This window comes from Dasypus novemcinctus, chromosome Y, assembly GCF_030445035.2.
Source record: "Dasypus novemcinctus isolate mDasNov1 chromosome Y, mDasNov1.1.hap2, whole genome shotgun sequence".
Taxonomy (NCBI): domain Eukaryota; kingdom Metazoa; phylum Chordata; class Mammalia; order Cingulata; family Dasypodidae; genus Dasypus; species Dasypus novemcinctus.
The window spans coordinates 21,830,501-21,845,190 of record NC_092216.1 but is presented as its reverse complement, the minus strand read 5'-3'; the positions used below and the strand labels follow the sequence as shown (position 1 = coordinate 21,845,190).

Sequence of the window (14,690 nt, the reverse complement as noted above, 5' to 3'; positions counted from 1 at the left end):
TTCTTCCATTTATGTAAGTCTTCTTTGATTTCTTTTAACAGTATTGTGTAGCTTCTTGTGCGTAAGACTTTTATGTCTTTAATTAAATTTATTCCAAGGTACATGATTTTTTTTATTTACTACATTAAATGGTATTTGTTTCTTGAATTTCCTCCTCAGATTGCTCATTACTGGTGTACAGAAATGCTAGTGATTTTTGCATATTGCTCTTATAACATGACACATGACTAAACTCATTTATAATTTCTAGAAGTTTTCTTGGAGATCTCTCAGTGCTTTCAAGGTTTAGGATCATGTCATCTGCAAATAGAGAAATTTTGACTTTGTTCTTTCCTATTTGAATGACTTTTATATCTGACCTTACCTCAGTGCATGAGCAAGCACTTCTAACACAATGTTAAATAGGAGGTATAATAGTGGGCATCTTTTTCTTGTTCCTGGTTTTAGGAGGAAAGATGTCAGAATTTACAATTGTAATTGATGGTAGCTATGGGTTTTTCATATCTACCCTTTATCATGTTCAGACAGTTTCCTTCTATTCCTATCTTCCGCAGTGCTTTCATCAAGAAAAGGTGCTGTATTTTGTCAAAATGTTTTTTTTTCTGGGTCTGTAGATATGATCATGTAATTTTTTTCCTCCTATTTATGTGGTGCATTACATTTAATGATTTTCTTATGCTGAAGCATCCTTGAATAACAGGGATGAAACCCACTTGGTCATGGAGTTTAATTCATTTAATGTGTTGTTGAACATGATTAGTAAGTATTTTGTTGAAGATTTCACATCTAGGATCCTTAGAGGGGTTGGACTGCAATTTTCCTTTCTTGTGTCTTGGTTGAGCTTTGGTATTAGGGCAATGTTGGCATCATAGACTGAGTTGGACACTGTTCTTTCTATTTCCATTTTTTGAGAGTTTAGACAACATAGGCGTTAGTCCTTTCTGGCATGTTTAGTAGAACTCAACTGTGAAGCCATCTGGCCCAAAGCTCTTCCTAGCTGGGAGGTTTTAGTGACTGTTTCTCTCTCTCTACTTGTGATTGGCTTGCTGGGATCATCAATTCCTTCATTTGTCAATGCAGGCTGCTTATGTGTTTCTATGAATTTGTCCATTTCCTCTAAATTTTCCTTCTTATTGGCATATAGTTTTCAAAGTATCCTTTTATGATAGTCTTTATTTCTTTTGGGTCAATGGTGATATCCTCATTCTCATTTCCTATTTTGTGTATTTGCATCATCTCACTTTTTTTCTTTGTTAGTCTAGCTAAGGTTTTGTCAATTTTATTGATCTTCTCAAAGAAACAGCTCTTTGTTTTGTTTATTATTTCTAGTGCTTTCTTATTTTCTATTTCATTTAGTTCTGCTCTGATCTTTGTTACTTCTTTCTTCCTTCTTCCTTTGCAGTTAGTTTTTTTTTCTATTTTTTAAAAATAATTTTCTCCATTGTGTGCAGTTAGGTCTTTAATTTTAGCTCCTTCTTCTGTTTTGATATATGAATTTATGCCTATTAATTTTCCTCTCAGAACAACTTTTGCTGCATCCCATAAGTTTTGATATGTTGTGTTGTGATTTTCATTACTTTCAAGGTAGTTTCTGATTTTCATTACTTTCAAGGTAGTTACTGATTTCTTTTGAGATATTCTCCTTCACCCACTGTTTGTCTAACAGTGTGTTTCTTAGCTTCCATATCTTGGTGCCTAATCTGAGTCTATGGTCCTTACAGATCTCCAGTTTCCCTCTATTGTGGTCAGAGAAATTATTTTGTGTGACTTCAATCTTTCTGATTTCCTTGAGACTTTCTCTGTGGCCTAGCATGTGTCCCATCTTGAAGAATGATTCATGAGTGCTTGACTAGAATGTATATTCTACTGTATTTGGTGTAATGTTCTGTATATGTTTATTTGGTCCACCTCCTCTAATATATTATTCCAAGTCTTTGTTTCTTTATTGATTCTCTGTTGAGATGTTCTGTCCAATGGTGATAGTGGTGTATTAAATTCCCCCACTATAATTGTAGTTATAAATCTATTCCTCCACTCAGTTTTTCCAGTGTTTGCCTCATGTATTTTGATGTGCTATGGTTAGGAGAATAAATGTTTATGTTCATTCTTTCTTCCTGAAAGATTACCCCTTTCAATAATATGTAGTATCTATCTTTGTCTCTCAGACTGATTTTCTTTTAAAGTCTATATTTTGTCGGATATTAATATAGCTACTCTGGACCTTTTTTGTTTATTGTTTGCTTGTAAGGTTGTTTACCTGCCATTCACTTTCAACCTCCTTGAATCCTTGGGTCTAAGATGGGTTTCTTGTAGACAGCATATAGGTGAGTTATATTTCCTTATTCATTCTTCCAATCTGTGTCTCTTGACAGATGAGTTTATTCCATTGACAGTCATTATTATTACTCTAAAGGGAGTAACATATTATCCATATTTCTTTGGATATGTTTTTTTCTCTTTCTATTTTTGTGTTTTTAGTTGTTCTTACACTCTCCTACAACTCTGTCTCTCCTGTTTTTTCTTTCATTCTGCAGAGCTCCCTTTAGTGTTTCTTGAAGGACAGGTTTCTTACTGGCATACTTTGTTAGTTTCTGTTTATCTGTGAATATTGTTAACTGTCTGTCATTTTTGAATGCCAGCTTTGCTGGATAGAGTATTCTTGGCTGGAAATTCTTTTCTTTAGTATTTGATTATGTCATACCACTGCCTTCTTGCTTCTATGATTTTGGATAAGAAATCAACACTTAATGTTATTGAGCTTACCTTGTATGTGATGTTTCTCTTTTTTTTTAAATTTTTGTTGACTTCGGTATTTTCTCTTTGTCTTGAGCATATTGGATAATTTGACAAGTATATGTCTTAGGGTAGGCCTGTTGGGATTTATGCTTTTTTGGGTGTGTTGTGCTTCCTGGACATGTACTTCCATCTCCCTCATTAGGTTTTGGAAGTATCCAGACATTATCTCCTCCAATACCCTTTGTGTGTCCTTTCCCTTCTTTTCTCCTTCTTGAATGCCTATAATGTATATATCTGTGCATTTTGTGTTGTCATTTAGGTCCCTAAGTCCCTGCTAGGTTTTCTCTGTCTTTTTATCAATCAGTTCTACAATCTGTTTGATCTCAGGTATACTGTCTTCGACATCACTGGTTCTTTCCTCTGACTCTTCAAATCCGCTGTTATTTGCTGAGATTTTTTTTTTAAGATTTATTTTTATTTAATTCTCTCCCTTTCCCCCCATGTCCCAGTTGTCTTTTCTGTGTCCATTTGTTGTGTGTTCTTCTGTGTCCACTTCTATTCTTGTCAGCAGCACCAGGAATCTGTGTCTCTTTCTGTTGCATCATCTTGCTGCATCAGGTCTCTGTGTGTGTGTGGTGCCACTCCCAGGTAGGCTGAACATTCTATCATGCTCAGCAGCTCTCCTTACAGGGTGCACTACTTGCATATGGGGCTCCACTACATGGGAAACGCCACTGCGTGGCATGGCACTCCTTGTGTGCATCAGCACTGCATGTGGGCCAGTCCACATCGGTCAAAGAGGCCCTGGGTTTGAACCATGGACCTCCCATGTGGTAGGCAGATGCTCTATCCATTGAGCCAAGTCCACATCCGAGAGTGTATTTTGATTTCTTGGATTGTGCCTTTCATCACCATCATATCCATTATCTTTTTTGCATATGTTTACCATTTCCTCTGCATGCTTTCCAAGTGTTTTCATAATATTCTTAAACTCTTGCTTCACTTCATTAAATAGGTCCATGATGTTTGTTTTGAGAGTTTTGATTAGTCGTTCAATGGTCTGCTCCTCTTCCTGATTTTTAGTTTGTTCATTGGATTGGGTCATGTTTTCCTGATTATTGGCATGGTTTGTAATTTTTATTGCTGTCTGGTCATCCTTTTATGTTGATGGGGTTTCTCAGTTGATTAGCTTCTCCATCTAGTCATGGGGTTTATTTAGGTGCTGATTTTATGTGTGTATTAAATCTTCTCTTTGACACTTTGTCTTCTTATTCTATTTCCTTGTTGTTGTCTAAGTTCTCTTGAAGGAAAATATTAAGGCCAGAGAATGCAAAAGAGGTTAGAAAAGAAAATGTATAACAGTTGTATTGATAGTAAGTGTAGGCAGAAGAACCATGTGATACCTATGGGAATGAATATTATACTCGTGTAAGCTGTGTAGATTTATAAAAATAAAAAAGTGGAGTACCTATAATTAGATGAGAAACTGAACATGGAGAATATAGTATCAATTAGAAGGCCAGTATTGTCAGGAGAAAGGAAAAGAGAAAAGACAAGACAATAACATAAAGAGTGTTCTGTCTTTTATGGGAAAGATAGAAACCAAAATAGAGGTGTTAGCAATAAAAGTCAGAAAAATTGGGGCTGAACAAAAGAGGTGGAATATGAGAGAAACAACAGGAGATGGAAGAGAGATAGATGTAAAGAAAAGGGGATAGCATTGGTAGCCTAAATCAGTATGCACAGAAAAGAGGATATAGAGGATGAGGAAACACAGCAAACAAGAAACACTGCCTGCAGCACCTAATAGAAAAAGGGATACAGAAAGGAAAAAAGAAAAGAAAAAAAGAGGAGCTCACTTCAGCAACACATATACTAAAATTGGAATGATTCAGAGAAGATTAGCGTGGCCCCTACAAAAGAATGACATGCAAATTCACGAAGTGTTCATATTTTTAGAAGCAGCTAGAAAGAGACCTCGAATAAAAGGGTCAATCAGATCCGCAGAATATCTTAGTCTACATGTTGGATCAAGTGTTAAAAACTGCTTTTTGACCTTGAATAAAAGGGGGAAATGGCAAAGACAAATGAGTTGATGTGGCTGAGGGTCTTCCAAAAGGGATCAGGAGGTCACCAGAGGGGTCACAGTTACACACACCTCAGCAGGACCCCAGAAAAAGCCAAAGTAGATACAACCCTACATACTGGTTCTCCTGAAGGCTACAGAGTTCCATAGGGTATATAGTCATGGCAGATGGATTTGGAGCTTTGTGCCATGTCAGAGGGCCCTACTTTGGAATTTGTGCACCTGAGTGTGATGGAGTTGGACTCAGGTGTGCCTTTTCTACACATGCATCTTCTGTCACTTTTACCAAACCTGTGGTTGGTAGAAGAGATGGTCCATACTCAGGAGACTTGAATATCTAGACTACTCATGGCTAGCTGGCCCTGAGCCTCAGCAGAGTGGCAATTCCTACTCTCTGGTTCATTGGTCTTACACAAGTCAACTAACAGGGAGGTGAAGATGGTCAACCACCACAACAGGGAATCAAGAGTGCCTTTAACTATAAGCAGAGGAATTGCATCCATCACTCATGTGGAATCTAAGAACCCTCTTGTTCTAGAAGTGGAGAGGACATCACTATCCCAGGGGCCACATAATGGAGGAATAAAATATGGATTAGAGTGGACTCACTGACCTTCTACTACGAAACTATTGTGATGAGTAATAGATGAAATTTTAGCATCAATTTAGAGAATGTGGACATAGTAGTTGCTGAGGGCAGGGAGAGCGAAGAAGAGATGTGATGTGGGGGCATTTTGAGGATTTTGAGTTGTCCTTAATGATATTGCAGGGTCAGATGATGAACTTTATATATCCTACCATAACCAACTGTATGTACTGGGGGAGAATGTGAACTATGGGATAAACTATTATCTTTGTAGTGAAGCAGTGCCCCAAAATGTGTTCACTGAGTGTGATGAGTGTGCCACAATGATGAGGGAGGTTGGCGTGGGATGAGTGATTTGGAGGGGTATACAGGAACTTCTTATATTTTTTAATGTAACATTTTTTGTGTGATGTATTTATCTTAAAAAAAAAATACAATTTACAAAAATGATGTGATGGGGGTGGGGAGTAGGTTATATGGGAACCTCCTATGTTTTTTTGTTTTTCAATGATTTTTAATGTAACATTCCTTGTAATCAATTAACTTTAATTGAAAATATATATAAAATAAAAGAAAAAAGAGGAAAATGAAATAAAAGGGTGGTGGGGGAAGAAAGAGGAAGGAAAGACAAGAAAACAAACAAAAACAAAGTGGATCAGACAAGGCCTCAAACAAGTATTCCTCCTTGCTATTGAATAAACTGCTTAGGAATCTGTCCTTTCTGCTTTCTCCCTTCCTCACTTCCCTCTCTCCCAGGGCAGAAGGAAGCCCATATGAGAGCTCCCCTCTGAAATTCACTTGTGACCCTGGTAAACCAACTCACCATGGAAAACTATGACTCTTAGTCTTTTTGAGAGAGAGTACCCCACCTTGCTGGGATCTCTAAGCCTGCCAAGCATGTCCAACTGTCCTCCTCCCTTAGGTGTATTGCAAAGGCCTAGTTAATTGCCTGATTCCACCTTCTCTGAGACCAGTTTTCCCTATTTCAGGTCTTTTAGGTAATTTGGGCAGCCTCAGCAGATTCACCTCTTATCTCTTCTTATCATGTCCCCAAGCCAGCTGGTGTGCTTCTCACAGCAAATGGGAAAAAGAATATACATAAGCTTTTCCAGGATTTTGCCTATTCTTTTAATCAATGTTGACTATCCTATCTTCATTTTTTAAATCAAATATTTACCTTAACATTTTATATTTAGCCTTGTCTTGGTGCCAAGAAGTAGATGCTTAGAGGGCCCATTTCCTAAGTTATTTATTTTTCATTACCATCTTAAAGTGTTATTTATGGGAATAGATATGGAGTCTCCAATATAGAGTCTTTCTTTCCTTCCTTAATTGCTGTGGCTAGAACTTTCAGAACTATGTTAAATAGAGCGGCAAAATGGGCATCTTTGCTTTTTTTCTCATGATAGTGGAATGGTTTCAATCTTTCACCATTGACTTTAGTATTAACTGTGGGCTTTTTGTTGTAATTTTAATGTCTTTTTTATTTTTGAGGAAGTTCCCTTCTAATCCTACTTCCTTGAGTGTTTTTACCGTACGAGTATTGGATTAATTTTACCAAATCTTTTTAATGGTTCAAATGATGTGATGTGATGTGTTTTTTCTTTCTATTAATATTAACAGGTATTTTATTGATTTATTTAGTTACACTGAACTGCCTTTGCATTTCTAGGGTAAATCTCATTTGATCATGGTATATAATCCTCTTATTATGCTGCTAAATATTTTCAGTGATTTTTACATCTGTATTCTTACAGGTCTGAAGTTTTCTTTGATGTGTTTGTCTGTGGTATCAAGGTAATGCTAGCCTGATAGAATGAATTAAAAAGTAATTCCTTCTGTTCAATTTTTCTGGAGAATTTCTGACATTTGGTGCTTAATTCTTCTTTAAAAATTGGAAGAATTCACCAGTAATACCATGTGGCTCTATGCTATTTTCTTTGGAAGGATTTTGATTGGGAATTCAATTTCTTGATTTGTATAGATCAATTGAGATTTTCTTTCCTCTAAATCAGTTTAGGTTATTCATGTGTTTCCAGGAATTTTTCCATTTCACCTAGTTTTTCTAATTTTTTGGAAATAACTATTCCTCCAGTCCTTTTTATTATGTAATTTCATGGTATTGTAACAACTTTCTTACCTGATTTTATTAAGTTGTACTTATTTTCTCTTAATTAGCTTAAATATTTCTTGCTTTTTTTGATCTTTTTCAAAGAGCCAGCTTTTGATTTCATTTATTCTCTCTTTTAGTTTTTATTATCTATTTTCTTTTTTTTTTTTTTTTTTGCTGTAATCTTTACAGTATCCTTTCTCTGCTAGCTCTGGGTTTCACTTTTTTTTCCCTAGTTCTTTTTTTTATTGGTTTGGGATTTTTCTTTCTAATATCTGTGGTGGTTCTGACTAGATTCCAGAGTTCTTTAAAGGTTACATCTGGTGACTTTTGCCATCTCATTAGTTTTTTTTTTTGTTTTTTTTTTTTCTGTACAGTGATAGGGAGCACTGGAATTCCCTAGTCTTCTACTTCAGTGACATCAATCTCTGCCAAATCCTGCTCTGCGTTTCTAAGAGAATGTTATAGTGACTTCCTTGTAACAGCTACAGTTTAGTTTGGTCATATGAATGTATAGACATTTAAGGAATTGCCCAAAGTTTTTCAGGTAGCCAGTGTTTTTTTCTGAGGGTTTCAGAAATCTGGTACCTTTTAATCCAGGTCCCAAAAATTTATCTGGCAATGTTATTTCCCTGTAACTGATAGGAAAATGATACTTCTGGGACAAACAGGAACATGTGTTGGCAAATATTTGATGTCTTTCCATAAAAGCATCAGCTGAACATCTCAACAGATCCCTAGGAACATCAACAATAGAAGCAACTCATCTGAGTATCTTGAGAAGACGGTACACCTGGCTATTCAACCAGCCTCAGAAAACAAATGTGCCTGTCCTTCCCTCTATGTCTGTGGACTCTCTTACTAAGCAAGTTGCCCTTCCTCCCTCATTTCAGAGGTAGGTGAGATACCTGCAAAATGAGCATAAACAGGAAATACGGTGTTTGATCCTAAAGGTGTTATCTGTACTCAACATCTAAACATTCACCTCTGCATCTGCCACAAGCACCAACTATCATACCTGATGATACATTAAATGTTTCTTTCCACCTCACCCTATGAAACATTATCCCTCCTAGTAAGCAGGCCCCATCATAGTAAATCTTGCGGGATGACAGATGAAGGCATACTCAACATGCATTTGGGAATTTTACACTTTGAAAATGGAGAGCGTGATCAAAAACCTTTGAGGACTTCTTCCATTTTCATCCTTTGGATGCCAACAAGGCCCATTCTACATACTGCTCACTACTTCATTACCATCCTTAAGTGCCCCCAGTGGCTCTTCTGAGTTATATGTGATAAATTGACTGAAACCAAAAACAATATAGTAATTAATGGAAAAGCTAGTAATCATACATGACTGAATCCAGAAACTAAGCTTAGTCCTCTAATTCTAAAAATGGTTCTGAGTTAACCACTGTTTTCACCCCCATTTGAACAGATGAGAAATCCGACCTATAAAAGCAGTTTAAAAGTTTTTGGCCCAGAGTATAGGATTGCATTACCAGAAGTAACTAGTGCCAGATAGAGCCATCTATAATGAATCTACTGAAGATTCCTTGACTTAACCATTCATTGAAAATGATAAGGAACATCTAGATAACTTAGCAAAAATTAACAAACTAGAAACGACATATATGGATGCACAATGACTTCAAATCATGTGATAATATCTATTAAAATACATATGCTTAGTAGGCCATGGAAATAAAAGCAAAAGGGGACAAGTTTGAAAATATATATTTTAACTGTGTTAATGAATTTTTAAAAAATATATAGATAATCAAAGAGAAAGTGGGTAGATTTAATAACAGATTGAACATTGAAGAAATGGTTAGTGAATTTAAAAAAAGTGAATTATCCTAAAGACAGGATTTTAACATTTAAAAGAAAATAATGAAAAAAAAATAAAGGTAAGCTTAGACTCTGATAAGTTCTAGATGATCTGGAGAATAGAGAATATAATTTTCAGTTACAAATAATTTCTAAAAATGAATAATGAAGAATCAACCTGTAAGAAGTTAAGAAAGAAAGGAATTTGAAACCAGGTAGACTAGTAACACATAATTTAAATCCAAACTAGTTCAATCTTATTTATTGTAGGGTAGGATTCCATTATATGAATATCCTGCTGTTTACCCATTTACCTGTTGATAGACAATTGAGATAATAATTTTTAATCACTGTGATTAAGGCTTCTTTGAAAATTTTTATACTTGACCTTTCTCTGAAATTGCATTTCTGGGTCATAAAGTACTCACCTTTATTTTTTCTTTTAACTTGAATCTCTCAGAAGTGTTTATATCATTTACATTCCATTTGCTCCCCATCTTTGCTGAAACTTGGCATTTTCCCAGTTTTTAAAACTTTTATAGTGGATTTTTATGAAGTATTATATTGGAAAAGAGATGGTATCAATATACCTGATGTTGAACATTTTTCTCTGGCCCTTTGTTTTCTGTAAAGTGTTTACCAATTTAGAAATTGGGTTCTTGTCTATTTATTTTTGAATTATGTGTTTTTAAATGTATTCCAAATACCAGTTCTTTATAAGACAGACATTTTGCAAATATTTTCCCCTGTTCTGTGACTTGTATTTTCAGTTTCTTAGTATTTATTTTTATGAAGTCAAACAGACCAATTTTTTTTTTCACTTTATACTTATTGTTTTCTGTGACCTGTGTAAAAATTTTTTGCCTAGTCCTATCAAATGTTCCTGTTTTGGTGAAAATGCTTTATGGATTTTAGATTGTGTTTTTATATCTTTGATCAAAATTGAAATTTTGTGTGCATGTATGATAAAATTGTTCTGTATCAATACCAGTTACACCAGCACAAATCATTAGAAAAACTTTATTTTCCTGTATGACTGCTTTCATGCTATTGTTAAAAACTGAAGACCATTTGCATGTGCCTTTGTTTCTTGCTTTTTTAAAAGAAGTTCTATCCTGTTTGTTAATCTAATCTACACTCTATGGATTATGATAGCTTTCTAATCATTAAATTTTGGTTTTGGTTTTAGACATCTTCAAATTTACTTTTATACTTTTTCAGTATTCCTTTGAATAATTTAGGTCCTTTGCCTTTCCATTTCAGTTCTAGACTATGCTTGTCAATAAAGTTGCATTGACTGTAGATCAATTGGGAGAAGACTGCCATCCTAATAATGCAAATTCTTCCATTCTTAGTGTGTATATATATATACACACACACACACACACTATATATATAGTATCTCAACTGTATATATACTATATATATATAGTATCTCATATATAGTATCATATATGTCTTTGATTTTTCTCAGCAATGAATTTTGTTGTGATTTTTTTTCCATGTAGAAGACTTAAACATCTAAAATATTTTTATCTACTTGTAATTGGGGTTTAAATTTATTTCAAAATATAGTACTAGAACATTAAAATACATTTACTTTTATATTTTTAAAAACTGGTAGCATACAAATCATGTAACATTTCACATTCTAGCCACTTGAAAGTATACAATTTACAATGTTTTGCTACTATTACCATCATCCATTATCAAATCTTTTCCATCATCCCAAACAATCTGTTTCCTTTAAGCATTAACTACCAATTCCTTATTCCTACCCTGGCATTGGTACCTTGCAGTGTAGTTTGTATCTCTATGAATCTGCTTGTTCTGCTTTTGTCATGTAAGTGAGATTATGCAATACTTGCCCTTTTGTTTCTACTTATTTCAGTCATTTACCTAGTTTTTTGCCTGCTCATTGTAGTTTCAGAACTTCTTTATGGTAAAATAAAATGTTTACCCATTTGTCTGTGGACAGATACTTGTGTTTCTTCCACATTTTGAGTATTGGGTATTATACAGCTGTGAACATTGGTGTACATGCTTATCCAATCCAGAAGTGGAATACCCAGATAATATGGTAATTATAATCTTAACATTCTGTTAAATTGTCAAATTGTTTTCCACAGTGGCTGTACCATTTCATTTTCCCACCAACAGTGAATAAGTATTCTTAGTTCACCATATTCATGCCAACTCTTATTTTCTAATTTTTGAATAATAGTCATTTTGGTGATGTAAAGTTTTGGTTTTAACTTGCATTTCCTAATGGCCAATGATGCTGAATATCTTTACATTAGTTAATTAGCCATTTACCTATCTAGTTTAGAGAAATGTCTATTCAGGTCTTTACTCATGTTTTATTTGTGGTGTTTGTCTTTTTGTTATTGAGAACTCTCCTACTCTAATGGGTCACTCTCAACCAATTCCCTTTTTTCAAGGCCTCTATTTACAAGTCCCCTCAGGAGCTTGTGTTGCCCAAACCTTTGTCTTTTATCTGCCACTGGATTTTCTTGACAGTGATTAAGGCAGAAAGGATTGATAGGGAAGAGATAATAGTACTAATACTTAGTGGGTAGAAATTACTAAATCCAGCTCCTTCAATATAAAGGTGAAAAAACAAAGGCTCATGGAGAAGAAAGTTATGCAAAAATCAGAGCATTTATATCTCCCGAGTTACACTGTGTCTTCTCTTGACATAATTAGAGAAGTTCCTGAAAATAAAAAAATAAAAAAATTGATATGGTTTCATTGAGATGTTTTAAGAAATTTAGAGTTTGGCTATATAGAGTCTGGCTCCACCTCTTTGATAACAAATGTGAATCAAAGTCACTTATTTAGCCAGTTTTTTTTCCCCTCTAACATGGTATCACCTGAATTTCTGAGTAGCAGCCCTGGCATTAGTGTAGTGCCTAATGACAGTAAGGGTTAACCGAGTCCAGAGAACATTCATTTATTAAATTTCAAATATGTCTCTAGTGCCTGTAGACAGGTCCAGAGGAGCTCCCACAATCCAAAAAAGCCATATTCTGGCTCTGTATTTTCTTCCTCTTCATCTTCTTCATCGTCCATCTCATTACCAACATGTAGCATCACCTGATCTTTGTCTTGGAAAGGTTCTTTTTCCCTACAGTCTTTTTCCTGTGCCCATTGCTCCATTACAGCCTGCCCAACATCCATATTTTGTGTTCCCTGCTGTTTGGATGCACACATTTTGGGTGCAGAAGTTAGAGACTGAAGATAGGCCTGTACCCCAACTTCCTGCCTCATTACCATAGAGGGCACCTGAACTGCCTTGTGCACCTGCTTGGTTTTCTTAGGGATTTGAATCCACTCCACTTGGTCAATTGGGGAATACGTATTGTGTCTCTGGCCCTGGCACAAAACTTTTGATATGGTTTCAATTTGGGTGTTGGTCTTTTCCAAGAACCTCTATGCCAGGTTCTATTCACTCCAGAGTTCCTTTGCTTAACCTGCCCGTCACCTGAGGTGCTACAGTATAGAGCCCACATTTTCAACTTGACCAAGTTCGAAGAGTGGGAGTTCTTGGTGCAGTTTCCTGGGTTGGTGGAGAAGTTTGAGTCTGTGCTAACTGTCAAATCTTTGGGCATGTCCTTGGCGTGGCTGAAGTCGTGGTATGGCTGGTCATAAGGGGCATAGTTGGTGTTGATGACCATGTTCATCTCTGTCTGGAGGCCCTCAGTTTGCACTGGGTTTTAGCCCTGTTTCTTTTTATATATGTGACTTGCAAACTGTAATTGTGGTCTCTAAAGATTTGCAGGAACCCGTTGGTCTGGTGATAGGTTTGGTGGCCAAAGAGTACAAATTCTGCCATGGAGAAGATGACACCAACTTGCTTGGCAAAATCTCTGGATGAGTGGCCCATGCTACTCCAATGGTTTGGCAGTGTTTGTAGTCCTCTAGGCTGCCCCATAGCTACTCCAGTCAAGAATCCAGATTAGTGGAGAAAGAGGGAGGATTGGTTGCTGTGACATTGCAGCTTTGTGGCTTCATTAAAGCAATAAGCAACAATCCTTCCGACATCATCCTTTGCTTGTTAGGACTTTAGGTCTTGTGGTCCTGTGTTTGGGAGTATAAGAGAGTACCGTATCCTATCAGACTGGCTTTTTTTTTTCAAGGTTTATTTTATTTATGTCCCCCTCCGCACCTTTCCCCCTTGCCACCTGCACTCATCTGCTCTCTCTGTCAATTTCCTGTGCCTTCTTCTCTGCCTGCTTGTCTTCTCTTCTTGTCTTTCTCTTTAGAAGGCATCAGGAATCAATCCCAGGACCCCTGACATGGGAGAAAGGCATTCAATCACTAGCACCACCTGGTTTGCTGCATCTCGTTGTCTTTCCTCAGCGGGGACATCTCCTTGCGGCGCAGGACAACTTACCACAAACTGCTTCTCATGGGTTCAACTCCTAGTACCTAAAGAATGTATCCAGTTAAATTAACTTGTTAATATAAAGATTTTTTAAATTCTGTTTTTCCTAATTCCATTATTTTGACCATTCCCCACTCTTATTATTTTTATTTTTTATTAGGGAAATTGTAAACAGAAAACTATCATGCAAATGTGCAGCATTCCCATACAACCTGCCTCCACCCACACATCACTGTGGAACATTTGTTACATATTTTAAGATAACATTGGACTATTACCACTAATTATCATTTATAGTATATAATAGGTATATCTTTTCCATATCCCATTATTAAAACAGTATTTCTTTGAATTTGATGCAAGAATATTGCAATATTGTTGTTAACTGCAGTCCATAGGTTACATTAATTGTATTTTCCCCATGCAACTAGGGGTAATTCATTTTTTATAATAATAATACATTTTATTTTTAGAAAAGTTTTAGAGTGCAGAAAAATTACACCAAAAGTTTAGGAGTTCCCATATAAAACACAATACAGTTTTCTCATTATTAATGTCTTACATTAGTGTTGTACATTTGTTATAATTGATGGCCTGGTATTTACATTATGGTTTACACTTCATATTGTACATTTTTAAAGGTTTTGGCAAATGTTTAATGTCATATATTCATCATCACAGTATCATACAGAGAAGTTTCTCTGCCCTAAACATGCCCTGTGTTTCATGTATTCATCCAACTCCCTCCCTTCTCAATCCCTGGCAATCACTCTTTATATCAATCTTGATAACTAAAATAACAGTAACACTAATTTTGTCTGTAGCTGTACTCCCCCTTATGTTTGTACATTCCTTAATCTTGAGAAATTTGGGGTGGTGTCTGCTCTGACTACTGTAGGCTGAGAGGGAACTTAAATATTATGGGGCAAAGAGAAGAACTGTTTTGCTTTCC

At 35.8% G+C, this 14,690-nt stretch overlaps 1 non-coding gene and 1 pseudogene across 1 annotated transcript; one reads left to right on the top strand and one right to left on the bottom strand.

Moving 5' to 3' along the window:
• The window catches only part of LOC139438283 (ADP-ribosylation factor-like protein 8B pseudogene), a 120,755-nt pseudogene extending 116,914 nt beyond the window's left edge, over positions 1-3,841 (bottom strand).
• A 746-nt stretch (positions 3,842-4,587) lies between these two features.
• On the top strand, positions 4,588-4,694 carry LOC139438443 (U6 spliceosomal RNA). The gene has a single exon (XR_011648117.1). It is a non-coding gene; the product is annotated as a U6 spliceosomal RNA (small nuclear RNA).
• Positions 4,695-14,690: the final 9,996 nt, after the last annotated feature.